Raw genomic sequence first — 19,002 nt, 5'->3', positions numbered from 1 at the left:
ATACTGGAGGTGGTGGTATGAATATACTCTGATAGATTATATCTCAAGTCAAGAAAACCATATGCATACTGAACAGAGTCATAAGGGGTATGCAAAATATGCCATTTCTCTTCCACTAGCTGTAGCATTGTGGGCTTTTTTGGACAGTTTTTGAATAGAAATATGGGACTGGGAACCCTTTGCCTTCCCTGAGGCTGGTGAAGGTGAGCGCAAGGCAGAATCTGGCTCAGCGGTAGGGTAGGGTGTGTGCATGCAAACACTTGTGCACAAAGTCAAAAAGTTCAGTTCGCTGTTAATACAGAACTAATTTGATGCTTTCAGATAGTAATACTCATTCTTGCTAAATAAATCATTGAATGAATCGAGCCCTAAATTTACATATCGTGTCTGATCCTAAGTTATGCGTTCGTTATTCACGTGTTTGATGAACACTTTATGAAAAAGAACAAACAACCCCAAAACTGACTATGCATTTTATAAGATGATTGACTCACCACCAATGACAAAATTGTTTTGCTACGATTGAAGTGCTGAACCCTGTTACGCATAAGTGCATTTGTTCAGACAACTAAAAATATTTATCCTAAGAAAAAACAATTATCAGTCACTAATGGAAATAAAGAGCCATGGTAATTGTGGTTATGGAGTTCACCACCTGTTTTATAACACACTCACAAGGAACAGTGGCTTGGAGCTGAAATATGAGTCTGGAGCTGATCAAAACACGCAACTGAGCCACACAGAGAAATTGCAAATAACTACAGCCAACTGGCTATAAACAACACGTAGATCAAGAACTGATGGCTTTTGAAACGGTGCAAGTCAAATAGGACTATCCTAAGCCTCATCAAACTACCAATTCTGAATTCAGTTCAGTTCTGCCGACTTGTCTTTCGCTTTATTCAAAGCCCAAATACTCCAAGGTTTAAGGCGATGGAGCAGCCATTGATGCATTTTGCGATGGCTATGTGGTCTGCATTGAATCGGTACCTTTTAATTAGTAAGGTAGAAAAATTGTAATAGCAGCACGGATCTATAGTACTGCTAAGGCTGACTAACATGACAACGTGTTGAAAGGTGCATGTTCAGTCCTCCATCAGCTTGGGGAAAAGAAAAAGTAAATCTATAAAACAGACCGGAAATCTTTAAAAAAACCTTGTGTTATTAACAACTAAAATGCTCCCAACCATGTGAATAAGCAGCAATGACCTGGTTATATGGAAAAACCTACAGAAAAACCTGCTCAAGCTATTTTAATTGATTGTTCAGTCACCTGCAAATGATGCCCCTGGCTACAAAATGCAAATTTGCTTCAAAATATTCTTGTTCATATGATGAGAAAAAGGTCTGCTGCACTTTGAATCTCAATAAGCTTGGCTTGAGAACCCTCTCCTCTGCACACTTCAATTTATATATATACTCATATTCTATATATAAAAGTATATATACAAAATATATATTTTAAATGTAGACACAGCATCTATTTATTTATATATATTTAATAATGTGGCAATTCTAAAAGGTAGAAAAGATAGATCATTTGTTTTTGCAGTTGGGTGAAAATGTGGGCATTAGCCCAGGGCAAGTACTAGCTCTCACTTCAGTTATCAATCTTCACTTTGTAAACATAGGCTATCCACTTGAGGAGACAAAAAAATCACGTGAGCCTCTGATGATGAGCCATGTATTGCACAGAAAGAACAACGGTCTTGGACAATACATGCTGTTCACTGCTGTGTTATGGGTAAAAAACCTTTTTTGAGCTCAGTAGACGTTTTCTGGTTAAAGAAATGTGTTCACGGAGCGTAGCCACTACTACTGAAATAGTGGACTTCCTATGCTAGTCAGATAAGCTTAATTAGACCTGAACCTAAATGGCATCTTCTACTGTCGGGGGCGGGGGAGGGGGGAGCAGGGAGAGACACAAAGATGAGAAGCGGCAGATAACTTTGCATGGCTTGTTTTAGCAGGTCATCCTTTAAATATCACTGATGTGGAAAGAGAGCTGTAGAGTGTGTACTCTAATGTTGATTCCTCTAACTGAATTGCAGAGCCATACCAATGGTGGTTGGAGGGGACCTGTGGAGACCTGTGGTCCAGCCTCAAAGCATGACCTCACTGGTGGGCCCTGAGTGTTCTCGCTTGTTGTGTCTCCGTGCTTTTACCCCAGGCAGTCTCTGTGCACCCTTAGCAAAGCTTGATGTCCTGTTGACAACTGGTGGCAAGGTCTGCTGCACCTCTTGGCTGTCCTTTTTGGGCTCCTTCATGGTAGAAAAATTCTATCTTGTGGTCATTTGGCAAGAGCTTAAAGAACGTGAGCTGACAGTAGAGAGATGACTCTTGCCACCGTTTGTCTTCTGGATCCTCAAATCCTGGAATATTGCTACATGTCATAGTTTTCTGGTGTTTTCTCCAATCATATCTTAAGTTATCCAAATTATAGTGTTGATACTTCTTCCTGAGAGACTATTCCACAGTCTAATATGTCTCACTGTCAAGCAGATTTCCTCACATTGCTTTAAGCTATGCCCCCTTAGGTTACCCTACATAATTTTTTCCTACTTCAGCTCATTCATCAAATGTTTCTATGTATGTAGTTCATGTACCTATTTACTCATTACTTAGCTGAATTTTACATACTTAGCTCATCCTTCAGTCTTTAATATTTTCCCTAAGGTTTATTTTAGCTCAGAATGGGATTTGATTGCTAGTGCAGAAGACAGACTATTTTTTCAGATTTATATTACCCTAAACATATTAGGGCAATATCCGTACTTATTTATACCTCACGCAGCATCAGTGAATTCAGAAGTATTAAATAAGTACAGAAATTGGTCTGTTGGGTTTGTGTTGCACTTTGGACAGCATTTGGTAATCTGAAGTGACATCCAGCTGAAAAACAGCAAAGAGCGGTGAGCCAGAATACAGTGCCTTTGCAAAGGCTTATTTCCTTCTTCGGCATCTCGTTATTGAAGAGGCAGAGGAGTAATGTTGGTCTGTGGTGCAGAAATAAAAAAGTGCCTTCGTGTTTCTGCATGCCTGTCTCTGTGTACATGCGTGTATAGACATATGGGTGGTAGAGAGCTGCTCGCTGAGAGAAAGGATCAAGTATAAAAGAGAAATTAGTAATAATGAGTGGTTTTCACACCATTGCATTAATATTTTTGTGTTCGTTTTGCTGCAGCTAGGGAAATGCATGCATTCTGCCTTGTTTTCTTGTTTTATAGGTGCTAAAAATGTTCTGTTGATGCACGTCCCGTGTTATGAGCGTGGCAGCCCGGTGCTGTGCTCTAGCCCGATTCGAAACCTATTAGAGGAAATCTTTCTTATTGACTTCAGCAGCGTGTGAGCTGCACACAGGGTTGTGCTGAGCAGCCTGACTTATTGAAGTTATTCATGTCCTTGAACTGGCGGGACCTTTGTATAGCTGCCTGTGAAGGGGACGTGTACAATTCTCAGGTCCAGTGTTTCTTGTGTTTGATCAGGGAAGTAAAAGTGTTATTTCTTTGGAACTCTGCAAATCTGAATTCTTGGCTATGGGAAAGCGTTTGGGGGAAGTGGTGTCTAGGCCATCTGCCAGCGTTGCCTGGAGGCAGATGCGTTGCTGAAACCCCAGTCTAAGCCTCTCGGGATGAAGGGAAGAAACTTCTGTCAGTTATTTCTGATTTTAAATCAATGACTTTTTCAGGCACGCGGCAGTTTTAATATATCTCCAAGAATATCTTGTAGAATGAGCTGGAAAGCATATTATGGGGCATACGACATCTTAATTTACCAAGCCAGGGGAGCTACCACAAATGTTGCCTCTTTGTTGGGTTTCTGCAACACTGTGTTGTCCTTCCCACATATGATAAATCACATTTTGTAGCTCGGGACAGAGCCCAGCAAGTCCCGGTAGCTTTTCACAGCCTCCAGGCTGTGCCCAGCAACTTCAAAATGCTGCAGCAGCCTGAGACTTTTTAGTTTGTCACAGTCCACACAATATGCCAAAACCATGGACAATCCAGCGCCCACACCTCCGAGCAAAGGCACCGACCTTATACTCAAATAGAATTATTTCCTTAATTAAACAACCAAGTGAATAATTGTTTGAAAATCATAAACAAAAATGCACACACAGTGACATAAATTTTAAATGGCAGTTGTTATAAGAACTGTAAAAATTTAACAACTTTTTCAGCCATTTTTTCCTCCTCCAGAAATAGCTCAAAACTCTTGATAATTTCCAGGAGGTTAATTTACTTTACCAACTACAATGTGAATTTTCTAAAACTATATGCCCAGTCTTTGAAGTATATTTCAAGTATATTTGCTCTTTATTTATATATGTAATATATTCTGTCCTGCACCCGTGTGCAGAACAAGGCAGTGAGGTGGTGGGAACCGCTGCTTTGTAGCCAGGGGAGGGATAGTACAAACTACAGAGTAAAGAAATCTAGGCTCTCTGTTGATAATCAGGGTCATAAGAGTATAAAGTGCTCACACACTGCATAAAATCTTCACCCCTTTGCTTTACAAGGGTATTTTGATATATACCATGTTCCTGTTTTTATTTTTATTTGACATGAGGCTACATTTTTATGGACCTAGCTCAAACTTATCTTTCCCTGTCACAGCTAAATCTGTATTAGTGGCTGCTCAAGGACAAGTTATCTGGCAACAGATTTATTTAAACGCCATCACCTGAACCCTCATCCCTACATGCAGCTGGGGAAGACCTGGGGGGACTTGTCTGGTTGTTCTTGTGCTGCCAGGGTGGCGACAGTGATCATTCAGCTGCGCTCCCTGTGGGAACTGGGGTAATGTACTGAAAGAGGTGAGACCCACAGGCATTTATGCAAGCTGTAATTTCTAAATGTGATTTTTTTTTTTTTTTTTTTGCTCTTTCGATATCTGCTTATCTCTCTTCCAACAGGTCCTGGGGAAAAATGTCTACCCAAGGCTGTCTAACCACTTAGCTGGCCTGGAGAGAGGCTGCAGAGAGGGGTAGATGTAGCACAGGGGGACACGCGTGTTAGCACTGTTTTCCTCATGTTTAAGTGGTGTGAAGGAGGCTCGTCATTCCCGTGGCTGGATTATGTACATCCACAAAGCGATCGTGTACCCTCCTGCTAACCCCGCAGCAGGCGTGCCTCTCCCCCTGCCAGGAGATGGGGGCAGTATCACGTTTGGCAAAATAAAAGTGGGAGCAGCAGGTGCTGATGGAGGGACTAAACGGGTTTTGCTGCTCCTGCTTTGGTGCTGGGAGCAGGGCTGTTGTCCTCCCTGCCTGCCTGCCGGGAACCTTCTCCCTACCTACCGCAGGCTCTGTGCTGCACAAGGGCTGCTCTCTTGCCTTGTCTTGCTTTCAACTGCACTGTCACTTTATATTAATTTCCACGGGGCTGGCAGAATTCAGACAGATATCTACGTGTTGCCTATATTTATTTATTCCTTCTTGCAGCTGTTGCAAGTCTTCATTGCTTCAGTAGTTTTCTTGGCTGTCTCTATCTCATTTTAGCTTTGTGCTGCACCGTTGTTCCCTGTAGATTTAGTTTTTTTTCTTTTCTGTGCAGTTCCTCGTACTGAAGGAAGCCTCACCTGCTGCTCTGTCACCATTGCGCGGCTCACCCGGGCTGAGTTGGGCAGAAATAAGGTAAGGAGAAAGAAGGGTGCAAAGCATCACGCTTGTGGTACAGGCACACCACCCCTCAAAGCCTGATTTCAAATGTGGACAGTGCTTTCATGTATTTATTTCTTTTCGAAATAGCAACTGCGCTGCCAAGCTCACAGCCGACTCTGCAACTGTTACCTTCGCTTCACAGAGCCAGTAAATAAAAATGAGAAAGTGTTGTCAGTCCTGACCCATGTAAATTTTATCCTCATATCTAAAGAGAAAAAAGAGAGAGATGCTGACCTTTAAGCTAAAAATGATGTGACCGTAATTTCATGAGTTTGTTCTTCCCTACAGAAAAAAATGATTAAGGAGAAAGAACATTGTGGAGTTGAACAGGAGAACCTTCTCCAGGGGTGGAAAAGTAGACTTCAGCTTAAATTATTTCTTCAATTTATTTAGGAGAGGACAAATGAAACCTATCATAGGATGTTGGCTACAAAATGTTTTCTTTGATATCTTCTGGAAAAAATGGAGACAAAGGTATTAAAAAAGTAATTGAGAAAAAATTATAACTACGCTTTTAAAAAAAATAAGTTTTTCCTTTTTAGGGGAGACTGCACAAGAAATAAATATAAATCAGTATGTTTTAAAAGTTCTAAGGTAGTCATGGTCAATGTTCGGAGATTCAGAAATGGCGGAGCTACTTTTATATACGCGTACTTTTAATTCAGCTTTTTCATATGTTTGAGTTAAAATAGTCTTAAAGTAGTTGCTCTAGTACAAAGGCTTTTATACATCTTTAGATCAGTTCTCCACTTTTTGAGGTTTTGATCACCTATAAAACAGTAGCTATAAATGAAAAAATGTAGTCCTTTCAATTTGGAACTGGGAAGGTAACATTTAAAATGCTACATTAAGCTTTTGAGCATGGTATTTCTAAAAAGAAAGATAAATAAGAGGGTTGGGAAGAGCGCAACTGAAAGAGTGAAAGGTTTATAACGTCGGACTGCAGGAAAGCTGAACATACTCAATTTGGAGAAAAGGAATGACAATAAAGCAACAGGCTGCAAATCCATAAAGTGATTTCATGGGAAGGAGAGGGACTAATTGCTCTTGTCAGACTTCAAGGTGAAACGGGAGAGTTATGGGGCTAAATGAGAAAACATAAAATAAGAGGCCTTGATGCTTCCTGCTCTAGGACTGCTTCTTCAGTTATTAAAATTTTTGCTGAATAGTGACGCCATGGGGGAAATTATTTTCTGATGGACTTGTGTGGTTCAGGCTATCTAAACCCCCAAGTTTTAGTTGAGGTTGCCCACTTTCAATAATAAGATTAAATAACATTACAAGGAGTAGAAACTATTTTTTGGCAGCAGTGCTCGCACATGGTAAAATGTTTGGGATTTGTGCCTTAGAATTAATTTTTAACATTATTTCTCTTTAATTAAGAAGGGCAGCAAAATAGGAATTCTTCAGGGGAAAGCAAGAACATATCTTTCCATATTTTGAAAGCGCTCAGAAAGTTAGGGAGCGATAATGAAGTAATAAAGCAGAAAAAATGTATTCTCTCTGCCCCCCCTTCTCTTCTTTATCTTTCTCACTTTTGGGATCCTTCAAAGCTTCCTGGGAAAGTGTATTGACAGTAAACATGCTTTTCTTAGTTACCTTTAGTGCCTCGGTCCATGGCCCCTGGGAATCTGCAAATCATGGACTGAAACCAGCTATCTAGATAATAAAAGCTGCAGGATAACTCATTTAAAAGTTACTTTGCAGAAATTATGATTACTGAGTCTTGCAGCAATGTACACATGAATTGTCTCTTGACTTCGATGGAGCCAATTAAAGCCACTTAATTAGTGCAGTTAGCAATCATCTGCTAAAATTACAGACTTTCATTTCTGTTATGATTCGTCTACTTTAATACCATTTAAAAAATGACCCTGGGTAAACAAATTTGGTTAAGTATTTTCTTTAGTTTGCAGCTTGCTTTGGCACTGAATGACTGTTTTTAAGCACTTGGCAGGCTTCTTGATGTTTTAGACTTCTTATGGCAACATAATTTCTTGTGCAGGTCTCGATTTTTCTTCTTGCTTGTGGTTCCTGCTTTTATTCCTTGTTATCACTCACGCTTAAACTTTCTTCTGAACTCTGAGACACATGCATCCGTTTTCCTTGACGCTTTTCAAAAAAAAAGAATTTATTAATCATGAAAGGCCAGCAATCTCCCCTTATGGGATATTGTTGTTTAATGCACTAGACTAGACTCTTGGATTGCACTTTGATTTTGAAATAAATCTCTCCTCTCTTTCAAGCAGTTTCTGTACAGGGAAACCTGATAATTCTGCATTTAACATATATGCTGGGAAAAAAGGCAGTGGAAGAATCAGACCCTTTAAATCCCCACTGCCAGCACCGTGCCACAGGGGCAGCGGGCTCATGACTGCCTGGGAAATTGGCCTCGCAAAGTAGGGTAGGAGGAAAGGGAGTCGTAGTAATAAAGCTTTTCGATATTGATTCCTCTTAACATCTACAAGCAACAAAAATGTTTTCACGCTTAGCAGGGATTCTGTTATTGTACCCAATCTGAATGCTTATGTCTAACGTGTCACCTGGAGCATCCCCAAATGGGCAATTTTTCTCTGACTGGGAAATGATTCTCCGGCACACAAAGCATTCCTATCGGATGTGGCTCACGTTTAGTTTCTGGAGTTGACTCTGTGATGACAAATCCCTTTAATTTTGACTTGCTCATATTTGTCAAACAAGTGGGAATCCAAAATATTGCAAGAATTATTTTCAAGCAAAGCATTTGTTTTGACAGTATTGAAAAAAAACAGGAAAAGGAGAGATATTATCCTGTGACAATATATCTTTTTATGCCTGAGAGGCATTGATTCACAGCAGAGGCATTTACAGCTCTTCACATGCAGCACGCGCCTCAAAAATTGTTTACAAGAACAAGAAACATCTGCCAAGCTGACCTGCGAAATTCTGAGGGTTTTTTCTGTAATGATTATTCCATATTCATGCACCCATGAAAGGATGGGGCGGGTGGAAGATGGCTTTGAACCACCTCTGTTTTCCTACTTTCTAGGTCCCTGTCAATATCAGACCATTTTTGCGTAGTAGCTGTACAGCCCAGGACATCGCTGTAGTGCTCACGAGGAGATAAGACCACAATGAAGGATGTGGCCCATGAGACGAAGTGCTCACAGGAGAGGAGGCAGAAGGTGCTCCAAAGATGTGCATACAACCAAAACATCGCCTTGTCTCCCTTTGCCTTGGGGCGAGCACTGCTCGACTGCTGAGACACAGGATGGATGAGTCCGACATGTATGTCCTTAAGAAGACGTGGTAGTGATTTTATAGTGCAATTCCACGTCTGCCAACTAAACCGTGCTGCCAGGTTTTATCTCTCTTCGGGAGGCTGGGGACACATTCTGGCTACGTGACATACCTTATGACTTTGCTGATATTTCAGAATCTCTTTCCTGTCTTGCTGAGCAGCCTGGAAGAGCGTCTTACCTTTCTGAATTGAAGTGAATCTGCTGCATTATTTTCTTTTCCCCCTAGCTTTGTCTGTGCTTTTTCTTCTTTCTTTTTTTTTTTCTTTTCTTTTTTCCCTACATAGATAATAGAATTTTCTGTCCTTCACTGAAGAGTTTTAGTTCCCAGAGCTCTCATCATATTTAGTCTCAATTTGTTCGAGGTGGAGACCCTTAAATCTTTCACATAAAAACTGGGCGCAGAATTGTCTCCAGTTGGGCAAATTCTCTTCTCGGTTGTGTGGGTGTGTCCAGAGGAGTCAGACTGAAGTCAGTCAGATATTTTACATTTATTTTGGCTTTCAAACTCTAAATCTGAATTTAAATTCAGATTCATAGTATAAATGCAACCCAAATGTAATGTGATTTAAATAAGTACACTTGCTTAATAAATATATTCTTTTGGTTTTTAAATATTTCTCAGATTTGAGTAACATAGAACCATATAGAATGTTTCCCTTACATTTCACTTGCTTTATCTATGCGTGCACACGGCCTTGCCGTTGTGGGAAATGGTCCAGGCCTGGGCTCCATAAACCATCACAGCAAAGTCGGTAAAGGTATAGTGCATCCATGTGACAGACTGAATTGAAAGAATTGTTGCAATACAGAGATCAATAACGAATGTTGGAATGCTGTTATTAAATATAGCAGTGTCTCAGTAAATGATAAACCACATCAACTTTCTATGAACTGATGTTTTTTAGAGGGAGGGTAAGCCATAGATCAAGCTTTGACAAATTCTGCTACTGTCGAATAGGTGAATTTTTTTGCTAGCAGCCTGCGTTCCACCTATCGGAGAGAATGGAAAGTCATTTATGCTACAGAGACAAAGTGATTTCAAATTAAGTAAAGAACCACACAGCTCCAAACAGCAACGTTTTGATTCAGAAGCAACTCTGCTCAAATATTGTGGCATCGTAAATTTGAAAATGTGTTCATTTCCACTTTGGGATAATTCCTGTCTTATGGGGGAAAAAAGATTCTTTTTTTATATTTATGACAATCTGCAAAAATAAAACCTAAGTCCTGCTGTCTTTTTGCATGTAAAATGGCCATGGAATTGCAATTCTATGGATTTTTTTTTTTTTTCTTCACAAGAAGAAGGTACAATAGTACCTTCAACGTGCTTTATAATGACCACCTTTTTTTAGAAAGTTGTCCTCATTTCATAATTGATTTACTAATGAAAAGTTATTACAGATTTCATTCCTCAGGAATTTGTTTTGGCTTTCTGATTGTTAATATATGTTGACCTTGAGCCTGAACTCCAGCTTCCATGTCCTTTATTTCCATTAAGTTCAAGTTTGAATGTACTATTTGCTCCTCAAAAAGCAATGGGTTTAGCTTTATAGGTGAATTCAAGATTTTGTAACAGCAAATTCAGTTGTGAAGTGACCACTGTTAATTGGACTTAAGTAATCAAGGGCAGCAACTTGCTTTGTTATATTTATGGGCTGATAAGACTTTTTTGACTTTATTTTATGGCTGGTTTTATGCAGTTTATGCACTGGCAGTCAGTATCAAAAGCATTTTGAAGTTACGTTCCTTATTGTGCTAATAAGTCCACATTAATAAGGAAGCCATTAAATTACTGGGTATAATAGTCAGCGAAGTGTTTGGGTTAAATACTATTTGGATAAAAAGCATTGGTAGCTCTTAAGACTAAATAGCTTTTTTTGTAGCAGGGAAAAAAATTAGACAAGTTATTTTCAACCAGAGACCTGTTATTCCTTGGGCATTTACAGGCTATTTTAAAACCCATTGACGATATGTTTGTATTCCTTCTACAGCAATTCCACTGGAAACAGATGCCCACAAGTTAAGGAATGTAGAAAATCCCCAAAGGTGAGTGCTTTTGAAAATGCTACTTTTTCTATAAAGATTTTATAACTAAAGTTGAGAAAAGACAATAAGAAATGTTAACTTTTTTGTTTAAGACTGGTGTTTGAAATTAGGCAGCCTGTTTTCACCATGCTCCAAAATTGTTTATCCAAAGCAGGAAGCAGCTGTGATTATAACTCTTTCTGTTTGCAGACTTCACGAGAGGTCAGATGTTTCTATTAACACACATTACAAAGCTTGTCATTGTTTGTAGGCAGCTTCTCACTTATGGTAACTGCAGGATAAGCTGAAAACAATTTTTCCAAAAAGGTTTGAAATTTAACATCCAGGTAAAAATAAAATGGTTTAACGATAGGAGAAAGACGTGGCATTTTAGTCAAACGCTATATTAAGAAACAACCTGAAAGAGGAAAAAACAGAGAGGAGGAGATATTAGGAAAGGTAAGCAGAATACTTAGGGGGATACTGGTAAATATTTAGGGATACTGTTAAAATATCTAAAAATATTTTCTGAAATATTGGTATATGCATATACAGCACTTTATTCCCTGTGTATTTATTCATTGCATGTCCCCATAAATCCCCGTTATCTCTATTTACTAGTGCTCCATTTTTTCCTGTACTTGTGACTGACAAGCAGAAGGAATATAATCTCAGAAGCTATAAAACATTACTTGATGGTTCAAGAAGTTGCTCCTAGTACATCCCATAGAAGACAGCGCTTCTAGATTGCCAGCCTTTTACTCACTTATCTTCCTTGCCTCCAAATGATGTGAAATCATTTTAATAATACCCAGTGTGAGATAGATTGGCTTTCAGCAAATGTGCGTTGTGGCCGAAGACACCAGTGGAGAATTTTTTATCAAAGGATATTAATTCTTGTATTAATTTGATACTAAAATGAAAAGTAATGCTTTCTTTTTATAAATAAGATCAAGAAATTTAGCCCTGCCTCCATTGATAGGTCTTTAGGGACACAAGATGCTAACTTGTTAGTGATGCAACGATAACTGGCCTTATCTGCTTTCCCCAGAAAGCTGAATATAACAGTATATTGGTAGCGTATATGCAAAAGACCAAGGAGCACAGGCTGGAACGGAGGCAGGAGCATGGAAATGAAAGCGCTGTCAACCTCCTTCAGCGACGAACGCTCCTCACAGCCCTCGGTGGGCAAGAATTACTCAGGTCGTTTAGTGCAGCGCCAGCCACGGCACTTACCTCTACACCTTCCCTTGCTTTTACGAATTTGGCCCTTGAGTGTGAACCCACTCTTCTCCAGCTGAGCACGCTGAGCCTTCCTACCAAACGCAATAGCTGCAGAGCCCCATACCTGCTGAAAATGATCCCACATCATAGGACAAAGCATCTAAAATGATACCTAATCTTAAATTACTCATCCATGCCTGGGAAATTCAATGGCTGTATGCTGAGAGATCCCGTTATAAGTGATTTAAATATGACTTTGGCTGGCCTGCTTATTTCTGCTGCTTCCCTGCTATGTCACTGTGACACTTTGCAAGCACCTCTAGGCTGCAGGACAGCACCAAGTATTCTCTATTCGCTCCACAGTTAAAATAGTAAGCCTTTTTCTAGTAGTCTCCTGATCTTTGTAAACCGAGGTGCCCGCATCTTTTCAAGTATCAGTAAGTTTGGTTAAGGGTTCTCATATCCTGCCGTCCATCAGCTGGGGCTACGGAAAATGTAATTATTTTTCTGTATCCCACTTGACAAGGTTGGTCATCAGTCATAGCTGTTTACATGTCAAATGCAACATCTGAAGTCCCCAAACTCCACCAAATAAGCATATGTAGTCAAAAATATCTTTCAAATTGTGAAATATGCTACTAAGATACCTCTAGATTATGTCAACAAATATAGTACAGAGGATAACTCTGCCCATATAGCAAATGTATTATATAAGCAACCATGAAAAACTTTGAAACACAAGACATTTGAAATCTCATTTGATAGAGGCGCTTCTCGCTAAAGCGATTTCTCTCAAAGAAATGTGGATCTAATTTGCCAACTGTGATTTGAAAGAAGAAATATATTTATTGATTTTTTATTTATTTTTTTTTCCCCACACAGGGTAGATTTTACTCCAAAAAGTACTCAGTTCTTCTCCCATATTAACACTTCATCAAGGGCTCCCTGTAAGCAGAGATGTTCTCCTACATAGATGCAACAACTCCATAACGTTGCCAAATCGGTTGTTTTTAAACGCTGTATAATATTGTGTGTCATGAACTATCTCCTAATAAACCCTGACCGTAGCCAAAGGCTTCTGTAATATCCAGTCATTTAGCTTCATTACAGTTTAACTTTAGATTTTCTTTTTAAAGGTAGAGTTTTTAAAGTGAGCTGCTAAGAAAACAACAGCTTGACAAATGTTTCACCGTTTTTCTCCGTATAACGAATATGTTGTGAGAGGCAACAGCTGTGTTATTCATCCGCACAACGCGTTAACATGAGAAGAAGACATCACATTTTGGTTGGGTGTCATGCAATGGGGAGTCCCCCCCTTCAGGGCCGTTGGGACTTACTTTGGGTTAACAGAGGCATTAATTTGGAGCACGATGAAAATATTTGAAAGACACCATTGGTTAAACCTTTTTTTTGTTAATAATTGTTTTCCTGTACTTTCCAGTTGTGTTGATAACTGGAGAGGGGAACGCTTTCAGTGTGGTGATTCCCAGATTTTACTGTGTGAAGCCACTAAATCTAAAGAGCGCAAGCATTTGTCACAGGTTTTGTGATTCTCTCTGAAGTCAAAAGAAGTCGCGTAGCTAAAAGTAAGATTTTTCTTTCATGATACTTTGGAGTACAGTTCTGAAGCCTGAATTTTTAAGAAACTCTTCTGATCAGATATCATTGGGTGCAAGGTGAATGCTGAGCTTTGTCCTTGTAATCTGTTATTTTAATGATGGTACTTTGGAGTCTCGTAAGCTTTCCGTTGTCACCAAGTCCAAGGAAGATATGAAAAAGCTGGATAGGAATGACAGGGAGATTAATGGACCGAGAAACGTAGGGGAAATCACTACCTGTTTTACTTCAAGGGCTTCGCACTCATTTGGTACCTGGCCTCATGGAAGGAGCTGGTGTTGTCCACCTAGATCACAGTGTTTTCTTTGTACTAATGTACTACTAATAAGAAAAAAATACTAATAGATGGGGTTGTTAACCTTAATAACTCATGTGTGCAACAAAGCACTTAGTATTTATTGTTTTTCTTGACTGTAAGTTTTATTTATGATACTGTTGTTTCTTCCCCTTGCGAAGTCTACCGTTCTCTGTGTATTTCAGTGCTGAAAAAAAACCACAAAATCTTCAGCCCTTCCTAGGAAATTCTGTTTCAAGTTGGAGTATTCTCCCTCAGACTCTCTCTGCCACTCCAGCAATGTAAATACTTCATTTTGCTATTGTTCACCTTGGATATTTAAGTCTCAACTTTGATACATACACAAACAGTTTGAAAGCAACTACACGAGAGTAGAGCACTTACGTTTTGATTTAGATTCAAAACGTGTTTTTTTTCTATTCACACTCCACGCCGCATTCTGTAGCTAAAGGCAGATCTTCTTGACAGTGTTTTGCAGATGCCAGTGAGGCCAGAATCACTCTCTGACTTTGCCGTTGCAACTTCTGTACGTCGTTCTCTGCGTTACAGGACAGATAAACACGCTGGTGGGCTGTTTCCATGCCACTTTAGACATGGTATTTTTTTTTTTTCCTATTTTTTGGTTCCATAATATGATATATGAAGCAAAATCAATAATGTTTGCTTTTAAGGTTTAAGAGCACAGCTGAATAAATAATTCATAAGTCATTTGATGAATGTTACTTCAGAGAGTATTCACCAGCAGAGAACAATTTTCTCAGATACACCCATTACTTGATATTATCCGACTATTGTCTTGGGTAAATTTTTAAGTTCTTACATTGACCGGAACTAATTTTAAATAAGCACTTGCTATTTGTGTTCTGCTCCTTATTTGTGAGCTGCCAGCCCTGAGTCACCTTGTGCTGCCTGGCTGATTGGATCAGCAGCACAGCTCTTCCCTGCAAATACTTGATGAAAAAGCATGAATAAGCCTTAAAAAAACAAAAAAAAATAGTTCTTGGTTCTAGTCGCAGGAGGAAAGGAAAGCAGGTTGAAGCTTGGCTGAAGTGAACTGATTTCAGCAAGAGATTGGACACTGTTCATCCAGCTCTGGATGAACAGTCCAGCGGCTGCCACGCAGGAGTGCTCCCGCGCTGCTGGCGTCGTCCCCGGAGCATGGGAGCCTCTCCCGGCCACTCAGTCCATGGGATCAGGTTAGAGCTGGATCAAAATAAGGCATCCAAAATAGCCCTGGCTGGATCAGTTCATGGACCTGCTTCTGTCATGTTGCAATGCTTCTGCCGTTTGCATTTCCAGATTTTACTTTCTGTGGCTGCTGAGGACAAGTTTGTGCCACCTGCTTAAGGGATGCCTGGATGCTTGGGCAGCATAAATTATGAACAGCATTTATCTCTAATTGTATCTCTGTATTAATCTTGCTCTCGATGGATTGCCGCTCCAAGCTGGAGTTTCCGAAGATGTTAATGATTTTTTGTGCAAAAACAGAAAAACATGGATTCCCATTGAACAGCGTCAGCTAAAGCAGCAGGGCAAGAGAAAGGATGGGGAGGGACTCTTTATCAAGGAGTGTAGGACTGAAGGGTAATGGTTTTAAACTGGAAGAGATGAGATTTAGATTCTCGACTGTGAGGGTGGTGAGCCCCTGGCCCAGGTTGCCCAGAGGAGCTGTGTCTGCCCCATCCCTGGAGGGGTTCAAGGCCAGGCTGGATGGGGCTTGGAGCAACCTGGTCTGGTGGAGGTGTCCCTGCCCAGGGCAGGGGGTGGAACTGGATGGTCTTTAAGGTCCCTTCCAACCCAAAACATTCTGTGATTCTAAGAGCACATGAGCTTTCAGACCAGGCTCGAAGGTAGGTTCGAGTGACTCCAACAGGACTCGTTTCTTTCCAATTCCTACCTCTGATTGTACCCACAGTAGTATTACCTGGGGCTAATTCCTGCCACAGCTGTGGACAGACTGGACGTTTCTGGAGGACATGGGGGCTCGCTGCACCTCCTGGTAAGGCAATTAAGCTTATCTGGGGACCTGATGTTTAATTGAGATAGGGTGCTCAAAAGCATGCAGAACCGGTGCTGCAGCGCGACTTGTAAGATGATTCAAGGCAAGAACTAAGGAGTATTTTTACGTTTCTGACAGATTGTCAGCTGAAGATTCATTACGTGTGTGTGTTGAGTCTGAGCGGAATTAGTTGAGGAATTTTCATTCAGTGAATTGGTGTAACCCAACACAAAGGCTCTGTGTCAGAACTGCAGCACGCTGGTTCTTTGTAAACAAGTAAAATGAATAGCAAAGCGTGCCTGCCAGAAGAGCGTAAAGTGCAATATCTTTTGTATCGTGGTTTTGAGAAATATGTATAATCCCACGAAAATATTTTTCAAAAAAAAGGAGGAAAAAAAACCAACACTGACATCATTGCTGTAATTACCTTGTTTGTTCTGTGAAGAACAGGTCCGTCCACCCTCTCACTAAAGCCCTGCCTGGCTGCTGGGTGGTGGTGGCACTTTGGCTTGAAGGAGGATCTTCTGCCTCTGCCTCCACCGGGCAGGCAGCGGGTGGGTGGAAGGGTAGAGAAATACTCAATTTGTCTCCTAATTACAAACGCATAATGGCTAATGAGAATGAAGGCCTGTAATCAAAGTGCTAATAACGGTGCTAATACTTAAATATGCTCCATATCAAGCTCTACATTTTGTCGAGTTCGTGTTAAGGACAGCTGTTTAGGGCATCAGGAAGTGTCTCTTTCTGGAGCCTTCAGAGCACGTATGCGCTTTCTTGAAAAGTGTCATGCGAATGGAAAAAATATTCATGTAATTAAGAGCAATGTATCCCTTTTCAAGCGATACATTGTGAGGATATATTATCTCGGGTAGTGATCTGTTATCCTCCTTATTCTTTGTTGGCGCTGTGGAAACAATAGTTACAAATGCATTAATCTTACTGCACTCTCTTTTTTTAACCATTCATTCTGGAGTATGTAATACATTTATCTTTCGGTCCCATGGGTCTGATCTAAGGACTGTTGAAATCAATGGAACAATTCGCAGTGCTTTCAGGGAATAGTGGAAATGCATTAAGAGGGTGTTGGGACACATTCAAGTTGAAGATACTGCTTGCAAGGCAAAGTTCGGCAAAATTTCTGCGCTGGTGAATGGCAGAATCCCATTATCAGGAAATTGTAATTCTGAAATTAAATGCAAAGATGGAGGCACAGTGAAAAAAGAGACATTAATCAGAAGCTATCTAATATCCAGGCTTCACTTGCGTAGTTTCCATACTAGGTTTTTAATACACATCTCCACACTTAAGTCTTGTCCACATCACGTCTTTTGTCCCAATCACTTGTTTTTCTCCAGCCTTGACAAGCGCTGTCTTACCCGCTAAAAAAACCTGCTGATAATGACTTTCCTAGTCCATTTCTTGGAACACGTAATTTATTTCTATGACTTTTTAGCTTGGGTTTCTATTTTAAATTGTTTCAGAAATAGGTTTCTTCATTTCTAGTGCTGTTAGTAGCTTATAGAGCTTATACATCATTTTATTTCTCATTCAACTTTCCAAGTCTGATTCCTGCCATGATCACACCGGGACAACAGCTCCGATGTACAGCAAATAGGTATTCTGTCATGAAATCAGTCACGCAGTTCTTTGGTCGTGTGCAAATCTCCTTCTTTATCTTCTCCCAAAACTCTTTAAAACTTTTTTTTACTATAATATTTGTATCTAAAAGAGGAGCCAGGGTGTTGACGCACTTTGACTTGCTTATCCTTTCTGACCTTTATTTCCTTGTTTTGGTGTATTCCTGTCTTGTGTTTTGTCTTCTATTTCGGCAGCAAATTTCTGGGCTGGGGAACTTCCCTTGTAAAAGATCTAATTCCTCGTGTTCCTACTCTATGAACAGAGCTCCAGGCATTGTATTTATACAGATTATAGATGATCTGTCACATGTCCTTATATATTGCATTCGAATAGACTTAAACTGGGAGACTATTTTGTAAGTTATGTGTAGGAGCTTCATCATCAAATCCTATTTGGTTTTTGGATTTCTATTCTAATTCCCATGAATCCCTTTGTCAAAGTCCTTTTTTTTCCACCGAATAATGTAAAAAAAATTTTCCTGGAACATGATGGATTCCTCTGAGGTAGGATTTGTCAAGTTTTTACATCTGCTTCTCTTATAATGACTGAGAGTATTAGAAATACTCAGATTTTTGCATACTTCCTTTGTCCTGAGTTTCCTAAAATCTTTCCTTAGGAATAAACTCATGCAGGGTTGGTTTTTTTTAAGTGGACTGGGATATAAGATACCTAATTTAGAACTCTCATCTTGGGTTCGCTGCAGTCTTGTATGTCTCAGGCTTGTTCTCACCACAAGAAATTTTGCCAGGCATCTCACGAGAGAGACAGTGATTTTTAGGACATAGCCACGATGGTCAAACACTGAGGCATCCCGGTGCGCCTTTTTGACAGAATAAGTGACTTCCCCGATCAAAATAATTAATGATCACCGGGATAACTATTGGTATAATCAGTTTGCAGCTACACTGGGAAGGCTGTGCGGGTATAGCTACACAGACAGAGATCTGCAGTGGGAATAAGACTTCAGCATTTCTATTTCCCCATTTCCAGTCCGTAAAAGGGAGACTTCCTGTGGAGGAATGGCATAGTTATCAGTAGATTCATTTCATCTAATCGGGTACTCTGGTGGTGCAATAAGAACTAACATAAAATACTAACCCGCCAACAGCCTGATAAACCACAAAAGTGATAAGAACAGAAGTAAATTCCGTATCATTTACATTCAAAAAAGCACCTCTGTTGATCTGGTCAGCAGTAGGACGATATGAAATGCTGTTCTGCAAAGATGATCGATGTCCTGTCATCGAAAATGTTCCCACTG

The 19,002-nt window shown here is 40.1% G+C and overlaps 1 long non-coding RNA gene across 1 annotated transcript; it reads left to right on the top strand.

The window, feature by feature from the left end:
* Positions 1–5,507: 5,507 nt before the first annotated feature.
* LOC128911949 (uncharacterized) lies at positions 5,508–14,700 on the top strand. Its single transcript, XR_008467242.1, has 4 exons — positions 5,508–5,635; positions 8,691–8,929; positions 10,935–10,989; positions 14,573–14,700. It is a non-coding gene; the product is annotated as an uncharacterized LOC128911949 (long non-coding RNA).
* Positions 14,701–19,002: the final 4,302 nt, after the last annotated feature.

Source organism: Rissa tridactyla, chromosome 6, assembly GCF_028500815.1.
Source record: "Rissa tridactyla isolate bRisTri1 chromosome 6, bRisTri1.patW.cur.20221130, whole genome shotgun sequence".
Taxonomy (NCBI): domain Eukaryota; kingdom Metazoa; phylum Chordata; class Aves; order Charadriiformes; family Laridae; genus Rissa; species Rissa tridactyla.
The sequence above is the reverse complement of the archived record's forward strand: the minus strand, read 5'-3'. Positions and strand labels throughout refer to the sequence as shown.